Raw genomic sequence first — 22,219 nt, forward strand, 5'->3', positions numbered from 1 at the left:
TGTGTGTGTGCATGCATGTATATGTGTGCATACATATAAATATTTAAAAATATTTAATTAGCAAACCAAGGGAAATGGTCATCTTTTTCTCTCTGAGAAAAACTTTAATGGCTACTTTCATTAACTATTTATAAAACCCTTGGATCATCAATTTGAGCAAGTCATGTCATCTCTTTGTGTTTTAATTTCTTTTTGTGGACTACATTGGTTATGGAGTTAAATGTATTTAGGAGCATGTATCTAAGGGTAAAGACCTAAAATCTGGGGTATTTTGCCTTACACACCCTCCTATGCTTCACCATATTAGTTTGAGATATACCTAAACCCTACAATCTTTAAAATAGCTCAACCTCTCCATAATTCCTAGCCGAGTTACTGTCCTATTTCTATTCTTCTGCTGATGATCAGATACAGGAAGAAATGGAGGGTCTAAAATGGATTTTCTGAGACCCTTTTTTCCCAACTAGTAAGAAAAGAGAAAAGTAAGATACATTTCATTATCTCATTTGGCTTTACCAAACTATAGGTACAAGAGACAATAAAACATAAAATTCATGACATCCTTTTGGTCTAAGGATCAGATACACTACCAATGTATCTCCACGGGGTAAGGTCAAGGTAGGGTTGGCTCAGGTGACTCAATCAAACAGGAGTGCACATTAGTGTAAGCAGGCAAGATGTTTTTGTGAGTTCAGGCAGTGGGGTTTATAGCGTTTTGATATTCCTGATTATCTCTCAGCCTATTTGGTTTTTCTGTTGTCCCAGGGAAGAGCAGGCCAGATTAGCTTTGGGGAAAGAAATTCCTCTTAATATCTTTCATCTGTAACTACCAGTCTCAACTAGGAGCCCATGTGAAGTTCTGATCAGCAACAGTAGGTTTTTATTTTTGTTTTTGTTTTATGCTTTCAGAACCTGATTTATCCAGTTCTAGTCAAGTGCCTCGCATATGGTAGGATCTCTGGTGGTTTCATTCATTGCATGAGTTAATTTATCTGAGCAGCAAAATATTCAGTATTGCTGTTGGATGCACACAGACTTAAGTTCTGTGCTGGGCTCTACCTCCTTTGATAATGACTTTGAAAATATTGTGTGTGATCTCTGTATCCATCAGGATCTAACCAGAATAACAGAAATCACTCTTTATAGCTAGCATTGCGAAGCTGTGATGTAGAGAACCTGTTCTAAGATAATAGAGAAGCGAATGGGAAATTTTAAGATAGCCCAAATGGAGACAGCAGCTCATACGTCTCTAGGGTTGATGGACAATTAGGAAGCAGGATCACTCGGTTTCACAGTCTGAGGTCAACTAGCACAAGACATCCAGTCAAGATTTTGATTGGGCTTTCCTGTTTGTATCATGAAAACAATATATTAATTTTTTTCAGAGTATGCCTCAATTCCAACTGAATTCTAACAGTCTCTTTTAAGATCCACTGAAAAAGGAAAGTTTAATCAGTGAAACAGAGCCTGCTTCATAGCAGATACTTAACATACTTTTCAGCAAAGTGAAGTTCTGACCCCCAAATCGGTGGGCAAAGTAGCAGATTAGTTCACCATTCCCTTGGGATGATTGGTGATGAATGGACTCCTCATTCAGAGGCCTATGGAAAGATCAGAACTTTGCTTTAAAATCTTGGCCAACTCAGAATTTGGGGAGTAAGTCAATTATAAATATCTGGACCAAATGTTCTCTCACCTACTCGGAAGATATTCCCTGGTAGATAATTGCTTGCTCCAAGCTACACTGTGGTGTGGGCATTTCATAGGCAGTTTCTAGATTCATAACTCGAATCCTATTTCTCTTTATTAAAAGAAAATGCATTCCAAAATCCAGACTTGGTATGATGCATTACTGCATAGCCTTTTGCCCTCCTCTCGTTAGGCCTTAAACTGTGTTCCATAGACCAGTCTTCTTTACTTTTTGTCAAGATGACACTTCATTTACTTAATCCTTATTTTCAAAAAGGGATAGAGATGGAATTAAGCTGAAAGAAGGCATTTCAAACGCTCAGATAAGACTTGTAGGAGCTAAAAGAGGAGGAATGGATGAGCAATCTTGGCATCCTGTCCCTAGAAATAGTCCTTCACAAAATTTCTTTTGGCCCCGGTTATCTTTGTATGGCAGTGGTCCATGCTGAGAAGAGAGAATTTATGAATCTGTAAGAGTACAAATCTTCATCTATTTTTTTTATCAAATATGACAAACAGCATCCAAAAGAGACCGTGTTTTGTTTGTTTCTGGGCAGAAGAGAAAGAAGCATTTTTAAATGACTGTAATTGTATTTCAGAATTGCCAGGCCTTGGTCCTGTCTCAGGGACTTTGAGCTGTGTCCCCTAGGCTTGATCCTTTACACCATGAGGCCACTGAGGTCTCGGTTTAAAACCCACCTCCTCAAAGAAGGCCTCTTTGAGCATCTGACTACTTCTCACATAACTCACCTTTCTGAGGTGCAAAACCAAATCAACAGACTGATGCGTAAGGTTCAGTGAGTCAAGAAACAAAGGGTGAGGGAGATAAGAGAATTATGGAGATAAGAGAATTGGATGGAGGTTTATTGGTTGATCAGCAAGGCCTCCTTGAGAAGCTGACAGTTGAATGAAGACAAGAAGAGCTTGATCTTTGCTTTTAATGAAAAAAATCAGAGGGCTGGGCTGAAGTTAGGGTACAAGTAGGAAATGCGGTCAGCATGGAAGCCGATCATGGTCTCAATCACAGGAGCACTGATAAACACTGTAGGTTCAGAGAGGGAGAAGGTGGCCTAGTCTTCTTTTGATGGTAATGTTTGCTTTGTGGAAGCTAGATTGCAGGGGCTTGAATGAGGGATATGTAGAGGCTCCATTTTTGGCAATTATTTGGATGACCAGGAAAAGAATGCATATAGACTCACTCAGTCCTTTGGCTTAAACTCCATGGATGCGGGTACTAAACTCCATGGATGTTCAAGTCTCATATACTGTGGCTTAGGATTTGCATATAACTGACATACATTCTCCAATTATCTTTAGGTGACTTGTAAATCCTGAGTACATAATTGCCACAATCTATTGTTCAGAGGATAATAGCAAGAAGAAGAAACTGTGGACATGTTCATAAGCACAGTTCAGTACCGATATAATGGTTTTCCTGAATAGTTTTGATCCAAAGTTGGTTGAATCCATGGCTGTAGAAACTATGGGTACAAAAGTTCCAGTGTCCTTAAAATTCCTTCTTGATTTCTGGACTGTGTTCCACTGACACTCACTCTGTGAGCCCCGCCCCCCGACCCATTGACCTCCTGGATCCTGGGGTTTATCTGCCTTCCATATGCATCAAACGGCACAGCATCCCTGCCTAGCACAATGTCTAGCACAAGGGTAAAAAAGGCCTCACACTGACTGATAAAACTCGAAAAGGCCATGATCCTCAATGAGAGTGAATGATAAGTTTCTGGATGTGCTTCTTTCAGCCAGTGACTGTTTAGTTTCTCAGGGCTTACTTAACATAAGAAAGTTTCATGGGATAGAGTGGGAGATTGAGCAGGGCTTTTTTTCTTGCTCTCCAACTTGTAAAAATGTTTGTCAGCACTCACATGAGCATCAGAAGAAAGATTAGCAAGGAGGAAGAAAATGGAGATTTATCCATTGAGTCATCTGGCAAGGGCACAGAGGTCTGGAGCTAGGAGGAGGCTGTTTCTGCCTGAAATAACTCATTTTCTCGCTCAGCTGTATAGCAGGGAGAAGTTTCAAAGCCAAGCTTGTGTATGGATTTTAGTTCGCTTGAAGGAAAGAAACCCCTGGAGTTGATACTTGCAAGAGCACAATGTCATCGGTTCAGTTTGGATTCCCCAAAGTGCCGGAGGGGAAGTATCCATGCGGTGCTGAATATTCTTTCCAGGCTCCTCGTGGCTAGAAGCCAAACCAGTAGCATCCCGTTACCGTGACAACAAGAGGACCACACCTCTTGTGACATCCAGTGATGGTAGGAGGCAAAAGAACCCTGAAAAGACCAAGCTACAAAGGTTTTCAGTGTTGGGTGTCATTCTGAATGGCCCATTGTCTTGGGCCTGTTTGAAATAGAAAATGAATTGCAGATGGACTTGTACCAGAGCTGCTCTGAAGAAAATGCCTTTGGAATTTTAGAACATTCCTGCCTCCTCCTTCCCTCTTTACTTGTTATCAACTGTTAATGAAATGGCTTGAATTCATCCTAGGTATCGCCTTGTACTGGAGTTGAAAGAACCAGTTAATTCCACTGGGCCAGCAGTAGGGAGATAAGAAGACCACTGTGCCAAGACCAACAAATAAATTATGTCTGTGTCATAATTACTCTGTTGTGTGTGCACAGCTCCAAGCTCAGGTTAAGTTTCATTCCACTCAGTCTTTTCTGGGTCCTAATTCTAACTTGAACCTTTAAGTTTCAAGATTTTTTTTACCAACGGCCTTTTGTATATGGTTTTGCTTAGTTTCTTTGGGGACATCAATGATTTGCATAATTGTAGGTCAAAAGTTCTTGGATAATGACAGTGGAATATTGTGTAGAACAAGAGTAATGTTTATGCCACGAGAGAGAACTTGACTAGTAGGACAATGACCTCAAAAGTTCACCTCTGCTGACTCTTACTGCCTCCATTTCTGTGCTTTGGAAAGATGGAAATGCAGAGCAAGCCTGCAGAGCTCCCACCAGTGTGACATAAGCCAGACATTGTAAGAGGGATATCACATGGACTGCTTCTCAGAAGAATGTGAGCCAGAGCCATCTGCAAAGTAATTATCATTTACTGACTTTGGCAGTGGTGTGTGCACTGTATTCCATTCAGCTTCATGGTGTGTAAACACTTTGAATCCCAGCCCCTCTTTTCTGTTAGTATCTAGCTGCCTTTTCTTTTTTGTGTGTATTGGGTGGGTTGTGGGGGGGATGGGGGTGGGAGGAAAGGAGCTTGAATTCAGGGCCTGAGAACTGTCATTTAGCTCTTTTGCTCAAGGCTGGCATTGTAGCACTTGAACCACAACTCTACTTCTGCCTTTTTTTTTTTTGTCAGTTGTGGGGCTTGAACTCTGGGCCTGGGTGCTGTCCCTTAGCTCTTCAGTTCAAGGCGAGCACTCTAGCACTTGAGCCATAGCACCACTTCCAGTTTTCTAGTGGTTAATTGGAGATAAAAGTCTCAAGGATGTTTCTTTTTGAACCTCGATCCTCAGATCTCGGCCTCCTGAGTAGTTAGGATTACAGGCGTGAGCCACCATGGTGCCTGTCCTACTTCTGGATTTTTGAGGGTTAATTGGAGATAAGAGTCTTGAGGGCTTTCCTGCCTCAGCTGGCTTCAAACTGCCACCCTTCGATCTTTAGCCTCCTGAGTACCTAGGATTACAGGTATAAGCCACCAGTGCCTGGCTTCCATTTGGTTTTGATTGAATTCTTCTACCTACATCTTCGATTTCATTTGGAGCTTTCTGGAAATGTGAGAAAAGGAGCAGAGCTGTTGCCTCTGTGCACTGTCTTCCATCTAAGAATGACTTTGTTCCCAAGGGGTCATGTGACAATGTCCAAAGTAATTTTGGGGTACCTCAACTAGAAGGAAGTGCTAGAATCTAGTAGTGGCTGGAGATACTCATAAACTTTTCACAATGCATAAGATAACAAATAATCCTGCCCAAAATAGCTGTAGCAAGAGCTAGAGGACGTTTGCTCCTCATAAATTATTTAATATCTAGCCCTCATTTTCTCTAACTCCACTATTTTTCTAGGTGGCTCTGGAAAGATTCAGGACAGAAAGTGTGCGTTTTCTTTTACTTTCCAGTTATAATCTTTGTCCCATGAGGAAATTTCAAGTTGTGATTGAGAGGTCATTGGCTTTGGAGTAACATAAAAATGAACGTTCTATTCTTTGGACTTGCCATACGCTAGCTGTGTGGCCTCGAGCAAGACTTAACTGCCTTGAACTTAAGTTTCTTCATTTGTGAAATGAAGAGAATAACATTTGTGGTGAGGATTAGGCAAGAAAATGAATGTAAGGCCCAGAACACTGTGACTCCTGGGTATACTGTGTAAGTGACGTTTACCTACCTCTTCGTAGGTAGGTAAACTTGCTTCCTGGCAATTGCCTCTGGTAAGCAGGAAGACTGATTGCTGCATTTATTGTTTTTATTGTGGGTGGTTAGGAAAATATATGGCAGGATCTGTATCACATAAAAATCTCCCTGATCACCATCTCCTCTAGGGAAAACTCGAGCTGTATGTGTGTGGTTTTTTGATCATTGATGGAGAGGACTAAGAAATCAAAATAGATGTTCACAATTCTAAAGGAAAAAAAAACAGAAAAAAAGTATGCAACTCATAAAAATTTAAATACTCACCAAGATTTTATGGTGATATTATTTTAGAAAAATTCTCAGGAAGGGGGATAAAATAACACACCCTGATTTTAGGAAGACATTAATCTTGAGCTTACTGGCTCAACCCCAACTTGACTCCCCAAGAAATGTTTCAGAGATGTCAATTTCCAGGCAAGTTTCTCCAAATTCATGTAAGCAGGCTTTCTAATAGGCTTTGGGGAGGGCCTTCAACATGGCTTAGGAGGATGTGTGTGATAGAAGGCCCCTGTGGTTTTCATTTTGGACTTGACTTAATCAAAAACAATCATGTTAACAAAGGAGTGGGTAGGGAGTCTGCCTCTCCCAATTTTTCTATTGTGTGGCCAATTTACTGTCGGACTTCTCAAAGGGCTTTAAAATATAAGACAGCAGGAAAAGCCATTTAATATAGAAATGTCAGCATGGACTAAAACTAAGTAGAGTAAATCAAGCATGAAGAGGTACAGCATTGTAAGGATATAAGGCTCCCCTCCCCCTCCCCTTAATTTCAACCCTCAATAATGCAGCACCATGGAGATAGCTTTCCCAGGGTATACACCAAAGGGAGTAAGAACACCTCCCATCAGTCTTCTGCCAATCCCTGTTGGTAAAATGGTATGAGATTTTTATAAAAAAACAATGAAACATTTTAAAAAATTATTATTTCTTGTTTCTAAGTAGTTGTACAAAGGGGTTTTAATTCAATGTGTCCATTTAGAAGCACAATGCCTCTTGATTTAGCATCCAAAAAAACAACTGGTATCTCATGCCTCCATGGAGGAAAAAATGTGTGATATTAATCCAATTTGAAACATTTCCCCAACTCCGCTGCTATATCAGAAATTCCTCCAGGGAGATTTTCTTTGAATTAAAAACGTGGTACACCCTAAAGTACAGAAAGATTTTTATCTGGAAATTGTACCCCAGAGATTTTCCAGTTTGGTTGTATCTGAGAATCATTTTGGAGAGTTAAAAAAAACAACAACAACTAGATAAATGTGAGTTGACCATAGACATTAAAAAAAAAATCAAACACACTCCCACATACATTTTTATTTATGCAACTGGGGTTAAGGATCACTGCAGCAACAATTTAATCTCTGGTCATTGCACGCGCGTGTGCTCTCACTTGTGTGTGTGTTCTGTTTCAAAACATCTGCAGATTACCACACACCTTCCTCGGTCATGGTGACTCACTTCGGCATTGAATCATGAGACAGAACCTTGAGCTGGGATAAGGGAACAGAGAAACAAGGGGCAAGAGAGAATGCAGTCATGGCTTGATCAAACTCCGCAGAGCTATGTTTAAGGAATGTCCTGTGTTGCTTGGGCAGCTTAGTTATCAGATCTGGGTAGTCTCTTGACTGTGAGAGTCTTTATATAAAGACATGGTCGCCTCCTGAGACTCTTAACTCTGTGATTGTATCCTGTTGTCAGCAGTCTCCTAGCAAAAAACCCAAAATCAGAGGAAGAAAAGAGGCTGATAAGAATACTTGAGGACTAAGGATAGAGGGTACGTGACTGACTGTCTCATTGGGGGTGGAAGACTTCAACAATAGAGTGGCACAGGACAAGGAGGCTAATAGGTTTGGGACACACACGCGCGCGCACACACACACACACACACACACAAATACAGATACACCCTAATTCCCAGGGTTGCTGGCATTCAGCAGTGTTTCTGAGTATTAAGATATTTTATAAACACCATGCCCTTTATAAGAATTCTCAAGATGAAGTATTAAATTAAAAAACATGGAACTAAAAAAACCCACCCCAAAGTCTTCTAATGCGAACTAATGGTTCTCAATAAATTCCCACAGGTCACCTAAAAGGCAAACTATAAATTGTGAAGCTTGAGATCCAAGTGAAGGGTCACCATGACATTATGTCTCATTAAAGCAGTTGACCTTCTTCAAAACTCTTGGTGACTGGGGGGGGGGGTCTGGGGAAGCCTGTCTCCTATGGATGCAATCATCTGTTTCCTGAAAGTTCAAGAATTTCTGGGGAAATGAGCAATTCTACTCATTCATTCATTCTTTTTTCAAATGTTCTTCTATTTTCAGCTTGCTTCCCACCTGAACCCCCTCCCCGACCCATCATTCATTCAACCTTCTCTTCTGGCAAAAATCCTGTTCTGTTTGTGGAGGGTAAAAGTTGAAAATATAAAGTTGATGTGTAATTCAAAGTTCATCCTTAAAAAATTGGTGTGTAATTGTCTTCTGGCATGGGAAATTTGCCCTGTTCTACATTAGTCAGGTACTTTTTGACATGAGTCCATCTTTGATTTGTTTTAAGCTGATGGGGATTGAAATAGATAAGTTCCTGTAGTTGCTAAACATGCCCAAGACTTGAAGATAAGCAATCTAAAACTCCATTTATGCCACAGGCCTTCAGATATATTTCTGAGCTGTAGTGATTTATTAAAACATTTTCCAGATACATTCTTCCCACTCTTTCTCTGCAAATGACAACAATGAAGCATTGCACTGCTGGGTTGTAATTCATGGGATTTTTGAGGTCAAGAGGATGTTTGATCCCACAATCACAACCACCTTCAAAGAAAAAAAGAGTTAATCTTGTTTCCCAGCAGTCCACCAGTGAGTGAAAAATGTCCCAGTGGCAAAGATGGCTGTTAGTTAAAGGTTATTCTGGCTTACTGGTGAAACAACATTCACTCCTGGTTCTGAATCATTATATAATGTTTGTACAAATGATTACTGACAGGTTTTTACATGCAGCTTTGACACTGTATGTCCAGCTCTTCTGAAACTATAGTCACCCAAGACTGGTACTCTACCACTTGAGCCACAGTTCCACTTCCTGCTTTGTGGCTTTTTGTTTTCTGTCTAATAGAAGATAAGAGTCACAACTTTTCTTCCTGGGCTAGGTTCTGGCCATGATCCCTGGATCTCAGCCTTCTGAGTAGGTAGGATTACTAATGGGAGCCACTGGGGCCAGCTCTAATAATCTTTTGTTTATTGAAAACATTAGTTTATTGTTGGGAGCTGAATGACTTCAGTTATTTTTGTTCTTTGCTTGCTGCCATGTTATCTTTGTTGTTCATGAAAAGCTCCTCTTTTGTACCTTTTTACCATTCACTATTTGCATATGTTCTACTGACATGCAAATAATGCTATGTGTTCCTTTACAGTTTATTTTCTACTTCTGGTATTAAAAAAATGAGTAATCTGCATTTCGGGTCTCCAGTGAGATCCAACAGGATGTTAACTACCTGCTTTGGTGTTATCCAAATAGCTGAAAATGAACTAGCTAGAATTTGGGGCTCCTTGTGTTTCCTACTTGGATGGGCTTCATTGAGCCTCATTCAGTTTTTTTTGCCTCTTTTATTTAAAGTTTCTACAGAGCCTCTCAGAATGAGTGTACCACTCCCCCTGAAGTATTAGCATCCCAGCACAGGTAGCTTGGCACTCACTTACAAGGGCTCTCATTAGACCCTCAAAAATGTATGGGGCTCTTTCTGGGCCTATCCCCTAGTATCTCTGACTACATGCTGGCCCAAGAGCACCTCTCCATAGGATGCTGTGACAAAATGTAATCGAATTGCTCAGCATCCTCCTGAAGTCCTTCTTCTGGAGCTTCCCCATTGTCTGAGGTTGATATGGTCCACACCTGACCCACCTCTCCATGTGACCAGCAGTAGCAAGGTGCTTTCAGATCTGTATAGCACTCAGCATCATACATCTATAGCTTACTGGACAGCCACACTTTTCCCATCATCACACCGTCCAAGAACATCCTCACAGGTGTCACTCGGGCACCTGTGTGAAATGTATCCCAGAGTAGAGTTGCTAGGTCATAGGCAAAGCATATACATATGTAATTTGCTTGAGGAGTTCCAAACTGCTGGACTAACATGTAAGGTTCTTTTGCCTCCCTGCCCAAAGCTTGTCATTTTGTTGGATAGCTGAGTCTTGCTGAGCCAGATGGGCTCATTTAGAAAGTCAGGAATGGACTCCCGAGTCCTCTGGCTTTGGATCTGGCATCTTGAGCAAGGTGGCAGAGAAGACTGTCTCACAAAGAAGAGGTTTCAGTCAACTGCAGTGAGATACGGAAAGGAATCACTATGTGCTGAGGTCCGCTGGATGAGAGACTGGCTTACTGGATGCATTCTGGCTTTCTCATATCTGGAGCTCCTCTTTTCTTGTCCATTTCCTTCCCTTGAGTTCCAAAATATATTTTTGTACAGCCCCCATCCCAAAGCAAGGTTCTGTGAATTTCTACTACTTGTGTTCAAATGACCTTTGAACACAAAAAGGATTACTCTTCCTGAACCTCAACATTAAACCCAAATTTAATCTAAATATTTTTATAGGCTTGATGAATGCTATGTGCACCTTAGAGGTTTTGAAGAAGGCAGTTTGGTTTTAATTGCAACCTAAGTGCTATCAGTTTGCTTTTCTTGCAAGACATGAGATTCTTCTATGAGACACAAAGAGAAAGTAATCATTCTCAGATTCTTAAGGGTATTTGAAAAATCAGAAACGCTTTATAGAACCAGGGCCCTACTGATGTTTGATAATTCCCAGGTGCCACAAAGACATTAGTTTTAACATGTGACTTTGAAGTAATCTGATTGGCATCATGTAGAATAAGGCATATACAATTCACAGAAATTTTCCTCTTTAAATACTTTCTTAGTATGTAAATTACCTTTCTGCAGTTAACTATGAATGATAACATAGCCTTTAAAACTATAAGCATTTCTGGGCTGGGGGTCTGTGTGGTAGAGGGCCTGACTAGCAAGTACAAGGCTCTAAGTTAGAATTTCAGTACTGTAAGAAAAAGACAAAACAAAGCAAAGCAAAATCAACAACAACAACAAAAACAACTCTGTAAGAATCCCTTCAATGAACTCACACTTGTCTTTCCAACCCATTCTTTATACATGCTTGGATGAGCTTTGCTTGAGTTTGGATGTTCATTTATATTCATATCTTTCCTTTTGTTCTTTTCCTCTAGTGCTTGAACTTAGGGCCCTCATATACTCAAGTGGCATTCTTGTTAGGCTGGTGCATTACCACTTGAACCATGCTTCCAGCCTGGCTTATTGAAGCTGAAGTCTTACCATCTTTTCTGCTCAATCTGGCTTTAAACTGTGAACCTCTGGATCTCAGCCTTCTGAGTAGCTAGGATTCTTTATTTCTCGATTCCTTCTCCTCCTGCTCCTTCTCCACTTCCTGCTCCTTTATGTTTTGAAGCTTGAGTTCAGGGTATTGCACTTCTTAAACAAGTGCTCTGCCTTTTGAGTCATGCTTCTAGATCCACCCATTTTGTGAAAAAGGGTCTCACAATGTAGCCCAGGCTAACCTTGAATTCATTATATATGTCAGCCTGGCCTAAAACTTGTGATTCATCTTATCTCAGCCTCCTGGCTGTTGGGACTGCAGGCATGCGCTCTGTCTAGCTTTACATCTTTTTTGCATGGTTGGTTAAAAAAAAATCTGGTTGAATTTTGTTTCAAGGGAAAAAGCAGTGTTGTGTCAGGAATGTGGGAGCAGGTGGATTTCATATAATTGAAAAAGTTTGTTTGTTTGTTTAATTTAATGACCAAGAAGTAAGTGTATAGACAGCAGTGGAAAAAATACACAATAGCAGGACATAAAAATATAACTGATAGAATGCCAAGAGGCATTCTCTCCTCCTGTGTTACAGAACTAAAGCTAAAGGCAACTATTTTGTGTAGTTTTGTGAAGAGAATGTCACACCCCCCACACTTAAAGTAAGTGGTCAGATCCTATTTGTCCCATGGTACTACCCCTACACTCTACATTAAGTCCTACCCAAGACTTGTTTCATTTGCTGGGTAAGTTGTTGCCCAATAGTTTTATCTTTTCTCCCATTGTGCTTTTCTTGATTCATAGCCCATCTGCTGTGAATCTCAGATAAAATGCAGTAAAAAAAAATTAGATTTATGGCAAGGGGAAAAAAAAAGAATCAGGTGGTTTTCAGGTAAAGAAAAACAGATTCAAAATGGCCCAAATCTAGCCAAGTCACAAGGGAAGCAAGACTATTCAGAAAAACAAGAAAAAGACTGGAAAACCATCTTGAGCTTCCATTTGAAGATTTTGTTTTGCGTGGTAAATGCAAAGATCAGCAAAAACCCACTTGAGGTTGTTGGAGAAGCTCCAGCCAAGATCCTGTGAGTTTACCGAAAATTAACTTCTTATTTCAGTTTGTAAGCACTTGCTTTTCCCATGAAGATAAAAGGCAGAGTATCAAAGCCACAATTCTTTTGCTCCCAGGACATGTTTTTGTGTTCATACTATTGTTACAGAGTTAAACTTCTTATTTGGACAAGTGAATTGCTGGGGTTATATAAAGGCAGGCTTAAAATTTTAACTTCTTGTGTTCACTTAAAGTCTGTGGAATGAGTCAGAATAAATGGTTGAAGGAATTCTGAGTCCTGGTTCCCAACTTCTGGGAAGCCCCTCTCTTTTGAGTGTATGCTGTTTTCTCCCCATAAACAGAACTTGTCTTCTGAACGCAGAGGTCCCTGGGAGGAGACTTGTCAGGGTCACCTGTCAGCTGCCAAGCCCTCCTTCTTCTCTGAGAATTACCTTTTGCAATCATTTTTTCTGGAGGGAGTAGCCTCCTAAAGAGTCTCCTCAATGGTCTAAATAAAAAACTGCCACCCCAATATGGGCACATATTTTGCTTGTCCACCCTAGATTTTCAAGAAGGTTTTAGTTTCAGTATAGTTAACAGGACCCCTTTTTACCAGGCCCTAGTGCAATTTATACCTTTATGCTACCTAGCTTCTGCCCCTGTGGGGATTTTATAATGCCTCACTTAGAGGACAAAGTAACGGGTACTCTAGGCCATCCATCTGTCCATCCACCCAGCAATAAAAGTTTTATTTGAGCTGTCTGTATGCTAGAGCTCCCTGTTACATGCCAAGGATATAAGGCCAGGCATTAAATTATCAAAGAGTTCTTCTGTCCGCGGATTTAGGGTCTAGGATAAGATAGGCATTACTCATGCAAGCAATCCTCTGGAATAAACGCATCATTAGAAACACTTAGAAACATTCCTGAGCCCTGTAAGAGAAGAAAACTGATCAAAAATGGCTCTTGCCCAGGAAAGGGGGTGAAGATGGGAAGAATGAGGTTAATGGGGTTAATGGAGGAATGAGGAGGAGACTGCATTGTGCATTGAGAGAGCAGTGAGTGCAAGGCCCTGAGCACAAAGGGCTTGGTTTGGACCCAGGAAAAATTCATTTCTCCAGAACAGTTGGGCTCATGGCAAACTGGCTGGAACTGAGGTAGATAGGTATCTCTTTCAGGGTCTTGTCCACCAATGATGACTTTTCTTATTGGAAGGGGTTCAGGAAGCCATCGAAAGGAAGCAGAAGGATGGTCCAGCTGGTACGTAGCAATGGAGATACAGGAAGAAACAAGAGGAAAGCAGGAAGAAGAGGGAGGAGGAGGAAGCTGAGGAGGAAGAAGATGGCAGCCTGGACCAGTCTAGAGACTTGGGCCTTGGAGAACTAGTTGGCATTAAATAGAAGATACAATTAATAGTCATAGGTGACAAGTTGGATTTGGGTGAAGAGTTCTTCTATTTCTGGCTTTGTAATCAGAGGGTTGGTGGCAGGAAAGAGTATTGTGGATGACCAAGTCTCCTGTATATGGGCCATTTGTATCTAACACCTCCTCTTCATTTCCAAGTCCATCTGAGCTACAACATAAAAAAATATGATGCAGTGCAGAGATTTTAGAAGGTGGCAGGTAGCAAAAATGAACATTATTTTACTGTGCTCTTATTATGTGCCAGACAATGAATTAAGAACTGGGCATCCAGTAGTAAAGAGAATGGGACCATGTTGCTGCCTCCTTAGAGTGTTGAGTCAAATAAGTTAGAGAATAAAGAAGTAAAATCCCTTCTTGTTTTGTTGCCATGACAAGTACTGCAAGATGATGGCAAAGTGAACGGGTGGGCAGGTTGAAGGTAGGAAGATTTCACTTGGGAACAGCCATCTAAGTCAAGATCTAAATAATTAAGCCAGCAATGATAAAACAAACATCATTCTTAGAGGGAGAAAATAACATTTCTTTTTTTAATATAATATTTTATTGTGACTAAGTGATTTCATAAATTTCACCGTATTGTGAGATAGTGATAATTAAAGTCACAAACACTTTCTAAACTTCATGAGGCAAGTTGTCATTTATCATGGTCTATAAAGTTTGTGAATTCTGTGAGTTTGACAATACTGCTATTTCTTCCATATTCCTTTCCTTTTGCTTAGTATAAGCTGTTCCCTCTTTCCCTCCCATTCCTTCCTCCCATCACTGCCCTGGAGTTGCTTAGTTTGTTTTTATCAATGTCCAGTGCAGCTGATGGGCTCCTCTGTTGCATGTTTCCCCCTGTTTCCCTTTGATTCTGTGTCCTCCTCCTAGTGTCCTTCAGATGTGCACATGTATACCATATATGTGGTCAACAGCATGGGGTCTTTTAGTAATAATACAACAAGATGAGTGGAGGTCCTTTGTTTTTCAAGTCCTGTTTACTTTCGTATCTCCTTACATTTTGTGTTTCACATCTACAGATCAGGGAGACCATGTGCCATTTTTCTCCTTGCTTTTGGCTTACCTCACTCAAAATGATTTTTTCTAGTTGCATCCATTTCCCTGCAAATGCCATTATTTTGTCCTTTCTAATGGCTGCATAATATTCCATTGTATATAGGTACCACAATTTCTGGATTCATTCATCTGTAGTGGGGCATCTGGGTTGTTTCCATATCTTGGCTGTTGTGAACAATGCTGTAATGAACATGGAGGTGCATGTGTCCTTGTATCATGGTTCCTGTTGCTCAGGGTAGATGCCTAGGGGTGGTATGGCTGGGTCTCAGGAGAAGTCTATATTTAGCTTTCTGAGGTATTTCCAGACTGCTTTCTAAAGTGGCTGCATTAGTGTATATTCCCACCAGCAGTGCAATAGGGTTCCTCTTTCTCCGCATCACCTCCAGCATTTGTCGTTGGCTGAATTTAGGATGCGGGCCATTCTGACTGGGGTACAGTGGTATCTCAGGGTTGTTTTTATTTGCATTTCCCTTACATCCAAGGATGATGAACATTTCCTCATGTGTTTCTTTGCCATTTTTGTCTCCTCTTCTAAGAAGTCTCTCTTTAGTTCCCTTGCCCATTTAGTAACTGGGTTGTTAGGTTTGGAAGGCATTAGTTTCTTGAGTTCCCTGAATATAATGGATATTAGGCCCTTGTGTGATATATTGCTGGTAAATATTTTTTCCCAATTAGTTGGCTGGCTTTCTAGTTTGGTTGCCTTGTCTTTAGCTGTGCAGAAACTGTTTGAAAATAACATTGCTATGTCCCAGAGGAATCACAAGGATGGGGTATTTAAAGCACCAATGGAGAAGTCTTTCTGTCCCATAGCACTGGAGGTAGCAGGAGGAAGAAGGAGAATTGTATAGATACAATATTGGTATATAGAGATTGAATCTTCCTTTATCCGGGCACTTAAAGCTATTTGTTTGTCCTCTAATTCCCCTCTTCCCATTCCTCAGAATTCCAGGAGACAAGAGGTACTGCATTAGGAGTCTAGTACTAACACATGAGAGGTGTCAAGGGAAAGAAGAAGAGAGGTTACGTGATCCCAAAGGTAGAACTCCTGACTTCAAAGTTTGGCCTCAAGGCCCACACAATCCTTTTAATATTTTTCACTTTATTTCTTGGTCTGGAAGACTTTTATTGGGTCACACTTTAGTGTGCATTAGGCTACTGTTTGCTCAGCTTCTCTAAACCTTACAGCCTTTTCAAAGGATGTATCTGTCATCTTCATCCTGGATGAGAATGGAGATTAAGATAGTTCTTAAGAGATAAGATGTCACCATGAATAGTCTTTTGATACCATGTTCTAATGTATGAAGATACTTGTTGAATCTCCCTTTGTTGTTCTATTATATTTCTTCCTCCTTTTAGTGGAACTGAGTATTAAACTGAGGGCCTTGGACTTGCTAGGTAAATGCTCTACCATTTGAGCCATGCCCTCGTCCTTTTGTTTTAGTTTATTTCTCAGGTAGGGCCTCATGCTTTTGCCCAGGGCAGGTCTATGACTGAAATCTTCTGAACTCCATCTTCCTAGGAGCTGGGATTCGAGGTGTGTACCATCATATGCACATAGTCCAACTCTTCTTTCTAAGCTTTAACTCCTTGGAACAACTTTGTGACAATGTGAGTTCCTTCTGGGGCCTCATCAAGAGCTCTGCCTCATTGAAAGATTGCCAGAAAGTTAGGAAAGTGTCAAGGCGCATTTTACTCTTTCCCAGTTTCTCTATACACTCAGCTGCGCATGAATTTGAGATAGCACTTTAGAAAGGAGATCATGAGTATCTTATCTTGGGGGCTTTCCTGGTATTTTTGAGCTGTGTGGATGTCCTGAGGTAAGTTGTTTCTTGGGAGGTTCTGGAGCTGGTGTGATTGGTTGTATCTTGGAAATGAAATAATCTCCCATTGTGCACTTCTGCTATTGCACATGTTCAAGCCATTTTTTTTCTCTGTGTCTGAAGACAGAAAAATAAAAATAGCTTTTAGATTTGTTTTGAAACAGTTTAGGTACCCTCAAATTTGTTTTTGAATTGACGTGTGCACAAGCATACATTTGGAAGGGAGAAGTTCGAAGAGACACAGTGCCAGGACAGGGATGGTAGGATCTTGGTTCCCCTGGACTCTCGGCACAGCAAAGAGACCACCCCACTGGCACAGCATCTTTCTACCTCAGTGAAATGGGAAGAATAAAAATTCACCCACACCCCACAAAATTCACCCCATTCTTACCAAAGCACTGGTTGGAGGATATGGAGAAATTTCATACATGTAAGAGTATTATTCTACAAAGAATCGTTGCCTCTTTCCCCATAGGCTAATCATCCATTGATTGGCTCATGCTTTCAGTAAAAATGGGCACTGGTGCCATCTGACTGGCTGGTGGAGAGTGCATTGTCTGGGGATACCCAGGGAGGTGGGAAGGTAGAATAATAGGGCAGCAGTCATGAAGAAGAGAAATGAGCTTTCCTATTCCATCATGGTGACAGAGAGGGTGGAAAGAAGGGTTGTCAAGTCTTCATCTGGGAAATAGAACTTAAGCTTAAATTGTTGAAGTAATTAATCACTCATTTAAATAAGCGATTATAGGCAAGTGTATAGCAAAGTGTGCTATGGGAAGACATGGGCCATAGAGTGTTGGATAGACACTACATCTTGTTTGGTTGTTCATACTAAGGTCATACAATGAAAGGAAGTTATGACATAGTAAAAGATGTCTAACACCATTACCCATCAGAGAATACAAATCAAAGCTATGAGATGCCACATTCCTTCACATCTATGAAGAAAACTGTAATGGAAATGACAAACATAGTAAGTTGTTGACAAGGGTGTGGAGGAATTACCGATAAAATTAAAAATAGTGAATCCTATGGCCTTGCCATTGTACTCCTTAGGTATATACCAGGATGGATAAAAATGTACAATTGTTAATAGCAGCATTATTCCTAACATTCACAACACACAAGAGCTAGAAAATAATCCAAATGTTCATCAACTGATACATTGATATGGAATATCCATAGACTGGGCTATATAGTATATTCAGCATAGAAGAACATAAAGTTTTCACTCATAGTACAACATGGATGAATCTTGAAAACATTAATGAAAGAATGAAATCAAATAAGCCAGTCAGAAAAGACTATGCATTGTAGAACTTCTTTTATGTGAAATATCCAGACTTGGCAAACCCATGGAACTAAAAGGTAGATTTGAATTTGCCATGACTTTGGGGGTAAGCATGAGAAATGACTGCTAATGGCTATGGAGTTCAGAGAGGGCAAGATGAAATGTTCTGGAATTGGATGATGGTTAAACAACTCTGTATATAGACTAAAAACCACTGAATGTACACTCGGGTGAATTGGATGATAAATATGTTTTGTCTCATAAGAGATATTTTTTAAAAAAGAAAGAAAAAAGACAAAGGAGAAAGGGAGATAGGTACACTATTGCACTTGGATTATATGATAAATATGCTATAGATGAGAACTAGCCAGGCCTTGGAATACCTTGTGGGGAATGAATGTGCAGCCTAGTTAAGTACCAACATTCAAGATCCCTTCTATATCCCCCTCAGAACCTGGTATAGCAACCTCACAAAATGACCTGCTATTCTTATGAACCAGCCTTGCATTTTTATTTCTACTTTTTCTTTCTTTGGGCTCTGCTATATTTTTCTTTCCTTTCTCTTTCCATTAGGAAAAGGATTCAAGAACTGTACCAGCTCAGTTCACATTTATCACATTCATTCTGGAACTTTCCTTGGCCAACTATAATACATCATTTGTGATTTCTGTAGGCCCAGTATAGGTAGCACATACCACACACACCTCTGTAAGGCCTTTTTTTTTTATTTAGGTGCAGGTACTAAAGCTTGAACTCTGGACCTGGGGATTAGCCCTTAGGTTTTTCATTCCACACTAACACTCTATCATTTGAGCCAGAGTTCCACTTCCAGATTTTTGCTAGTTAATTGGAGCTAAGAGTCTCACAGACAGACTTTGCTATGTCCAGGCTGGCTTCGAATTGCAGTACTCAGACCTTAGCCTTCTGAGTAGCGAGACTTACAGGTGTGAGCCACCAGCACCTAGCCTACTGCAAAATCATAATTCATAGCATTTCTAAGATCCATTTTGAATTCATTCACTCTATTTCCTCTTCTTTCTCTCCCTTCCATCCTCCTCCTTTCTTTTCTCTCTTTCTCTCCACCTTCTGATCTCTTTTTACATCTTTTTGACAATAACAAAGGAGTTTCTCTGCCATTTAATGTTTACAGCTATGTTATCATTTTGTTTCCGAAATCTAGTTGTGCAACCTACTCTTACTGAAGTTCATATTCTCATCACATTCCTCCTCTCCCTTCTTCCTGGATTTTCATATTGCAGGCAATTTTCAGTCAATTACAACAAATACATTTTTTCATCAGCCATGCAATGAAATCTTTTTTTTTAATTGTGAGAATACTGTACAGAGGAGTTACAATTACATGGGCAAGATAACGAGTGCATTTCTTACCAAGCATTGTTACCTCCTCTTGGTTTCCCCTTCCCATCTCTTCCCATACCCCCTCTCCTCCCCCCAATCGATCCTCCCCCCCACACCAAAATTGTAAAGTTCGTTTTTCGACATAACGACTTGAACATCTCATTGTTGCAATGCAATGACATCTTTCAGAGAATATTTTAGTGAGTCCTACTGTGTGCCAAGTACTGGATCCCAACTTCAGAGGGTGACAAGTGTATTGCAAAAACTTGAGTGATGTGAGAATGAAGAAAAGGTAGTGTAAGACTGGGCGGGCAGGAAGAGCCTGGGGAGAGATTGTATTGGACCTGCCCTGGAAAGAACAGAGCGGGATAGAGAAAGCCATTCAGAAGGTGTCCGTTTGCAGAATGCCTAGTGCAAATACAGGAGAAAGATACACAGGAGAAGGGAAAGAGTGAGCAGGGGCTCCATCTTTGTGCTTTGTCTGTTGCTATAGGACATTTGGATCCCTCCCCACCTCTAATTGTAAAGAAAAACATTAGAGGACCCTGGACCCATACACCAGTATGTAAATGAGGTATTTGGGGATTTTACATGTGTACTGTATTTCTTATCATTTTACCTATAAAGGAAGTGATGTACCATCCCAGAAAGACTGAGGGAACGTGGAGGGATGATGGGGCAGAGAGTGAACGACGCTCATCACTCTAGACAAGCATCCAACTTGTAAGAAGGGAAACACAAGATTCTGAGTGTCAAGAGATTACAAATGATAGCTAAGGATGCTATTGCCAGCAGTTATGCAATTGTTAGTCGGGCTTTTGTATGTTTGCATAATCAAATTCCAGCTTAAAGACAATAGGAAAGGCTTCTTTTCTAACCCAAAGTGTTTTAGAAAGATTCTTATGGCTACACAGGAGAGAATGTGCATCTCCTAAAAGACCTAATTAAAATAAAAATACTTTTGGGTATTTTTACATAATAATAATAATGAAAATAATAATACTGTAGTGTCATGTAGGCCCAGCCATAACTTAAAAGAACATTTTGGAAAAAACAATATAACGCTAATCAGACTCTACTGGGCAGATAAAAATCTTTAATAATGTTTATTCTTTTGGATTTCAGAAATTCTACTCTCAGGAATCTGTCTGAAGGGAAAGATCATAAATGTGCCTGAACATTTAGCTCCAAGATGTTCAACCATTTCTAAGAATAGTGCCAGAAGAATTGTTAAATATCCCTCTGCGACACAGTATTCTGAATTAGACACAATAATGTGGCTGACTTTATTTAATGACAACTTTTTTTTCCCCATGAGGTATGGCTAAGTGAAAAAATGTGACAAATTTCCAATACATGGTGGTTAAATGAAAAACTAATGTCTCCACTTTGGTATTGATTTTGAAATTGTACGTTTAAAAAGAAAACTAAAAAACAAACCCTTTCCCCACATGTGAATTGTTATCTTTTGAGACATTAGATAATAAGACTTTTACTTTTTGTCCTTGGAATTTGCGTGTCTCCCTTTTTCATTTATTTTTCTGAAATACCTAAAGTGAATATAAGAACAAAATAAATCTATCCATCAAGAATTAATTAATCAAGTGTCTGAAAACTTCCCTGCTGTGTTCTAGCGGCTAAGTGCTCTACCTTATAATAAATACATTTACTTAGTGCTTCTGAGATAGGACCATTGTCAGTTCCACTCACTGTTGTCAAAATTGAGGCACAGGATGTTGATAACATACCAAAGTCATAAGCGGAACAAATACTAGTGCTGGCTTTAGAATCCCAGGAAGTCTGACACCACAGTTCACCCTTACTTGCTTTATTTCTAGCAAATGCCTGAGTAGAAAATAATGTCTGTTGCCAGACATGGTGTGAGATGTCTTTGTTCAAATTCTTCCTTGAGAAGTTAGTACCAATTCCTTGCTGAGGAGTGTCTTAGTAACCATGACTTTTACCACTTATTTGTAGAAAATGGATTTCCTTATAGAAAATGGGTTCGTTATTATCTGGAAGATGATTGTGATTACTAGGATATATTCATCTTTTCTTGGGATGGTATTTGTACAAATAGATGCTACTGGAATTGACTGCTCAGGATTTTGATGACTCCAAGTCGAGTAAGTTTATTTTGTACCATTTTGTCTTGGCTAGACTTTTTTTTTTTTTTTTGCTTCTCAATTTGGAATGTACTGCACTATTTCCACTTCCTTTCAACTTAGCTTTCTTTTTTTTATTATCAAGGTAATGCACACAGGGATTTCAGTTATATAAGTAAGGTAATGAGTACATTTCTTGTCAAACTTGTTACCTCTTCCCTCATTTTTCTCCTACTTTCCTCCTCCCCAACCTCCCCCCGAAGTTGTACAGATCATTTCCAACATATTGTCTTGTGTATATTGCTTTTGCATTGGTTCCTCCCTTGTTCTTTATCTTACCATTCTGTTGTTCTCCTTCTCTTCCCTAATTCAAATAAACATATATGTAATACCAGGGTCCCAAAATCAAGTACAGTGACAACATGGACTATACCATAGGGGGAAGAACATACTAAAGAAACAAAAAAAATCACATAGTACATTAAAAACCACAGCAACAAGGAAAATGACTTTGTTTTCTAGTTGCTCTGTGCTAGCCCTTGTCACATCTCCTTTTTGTACAACGAGGCCCTGTGTTTGAACACATAATAATAAAGGCAAGAAAAGTAAACACTGAATTAGAACTCAACACCAAAAGCCACCAAAGAAAGTCTGGTATCACATGGAGGCTGAACAACACACTGCTGAATCACGAGTGGGTCATGGAAG

This window comes from Dipodomys ordii, unplaced genomic scaffold (genome assembly GCF_000151885.1).
Source record: "Dipodomys ordii isolate 6190 unplaced genomic scaffold, Dord_2.0 Scaffold12, whole genome shotgun sequence".
In the NCBI taxonomy this organism is placed as follows: Eukaryota; Metazoa; Chordata; class Mammalia; order Rodentia; family Heteromyidae; genus Dipodomys; species Dipodomys ordii.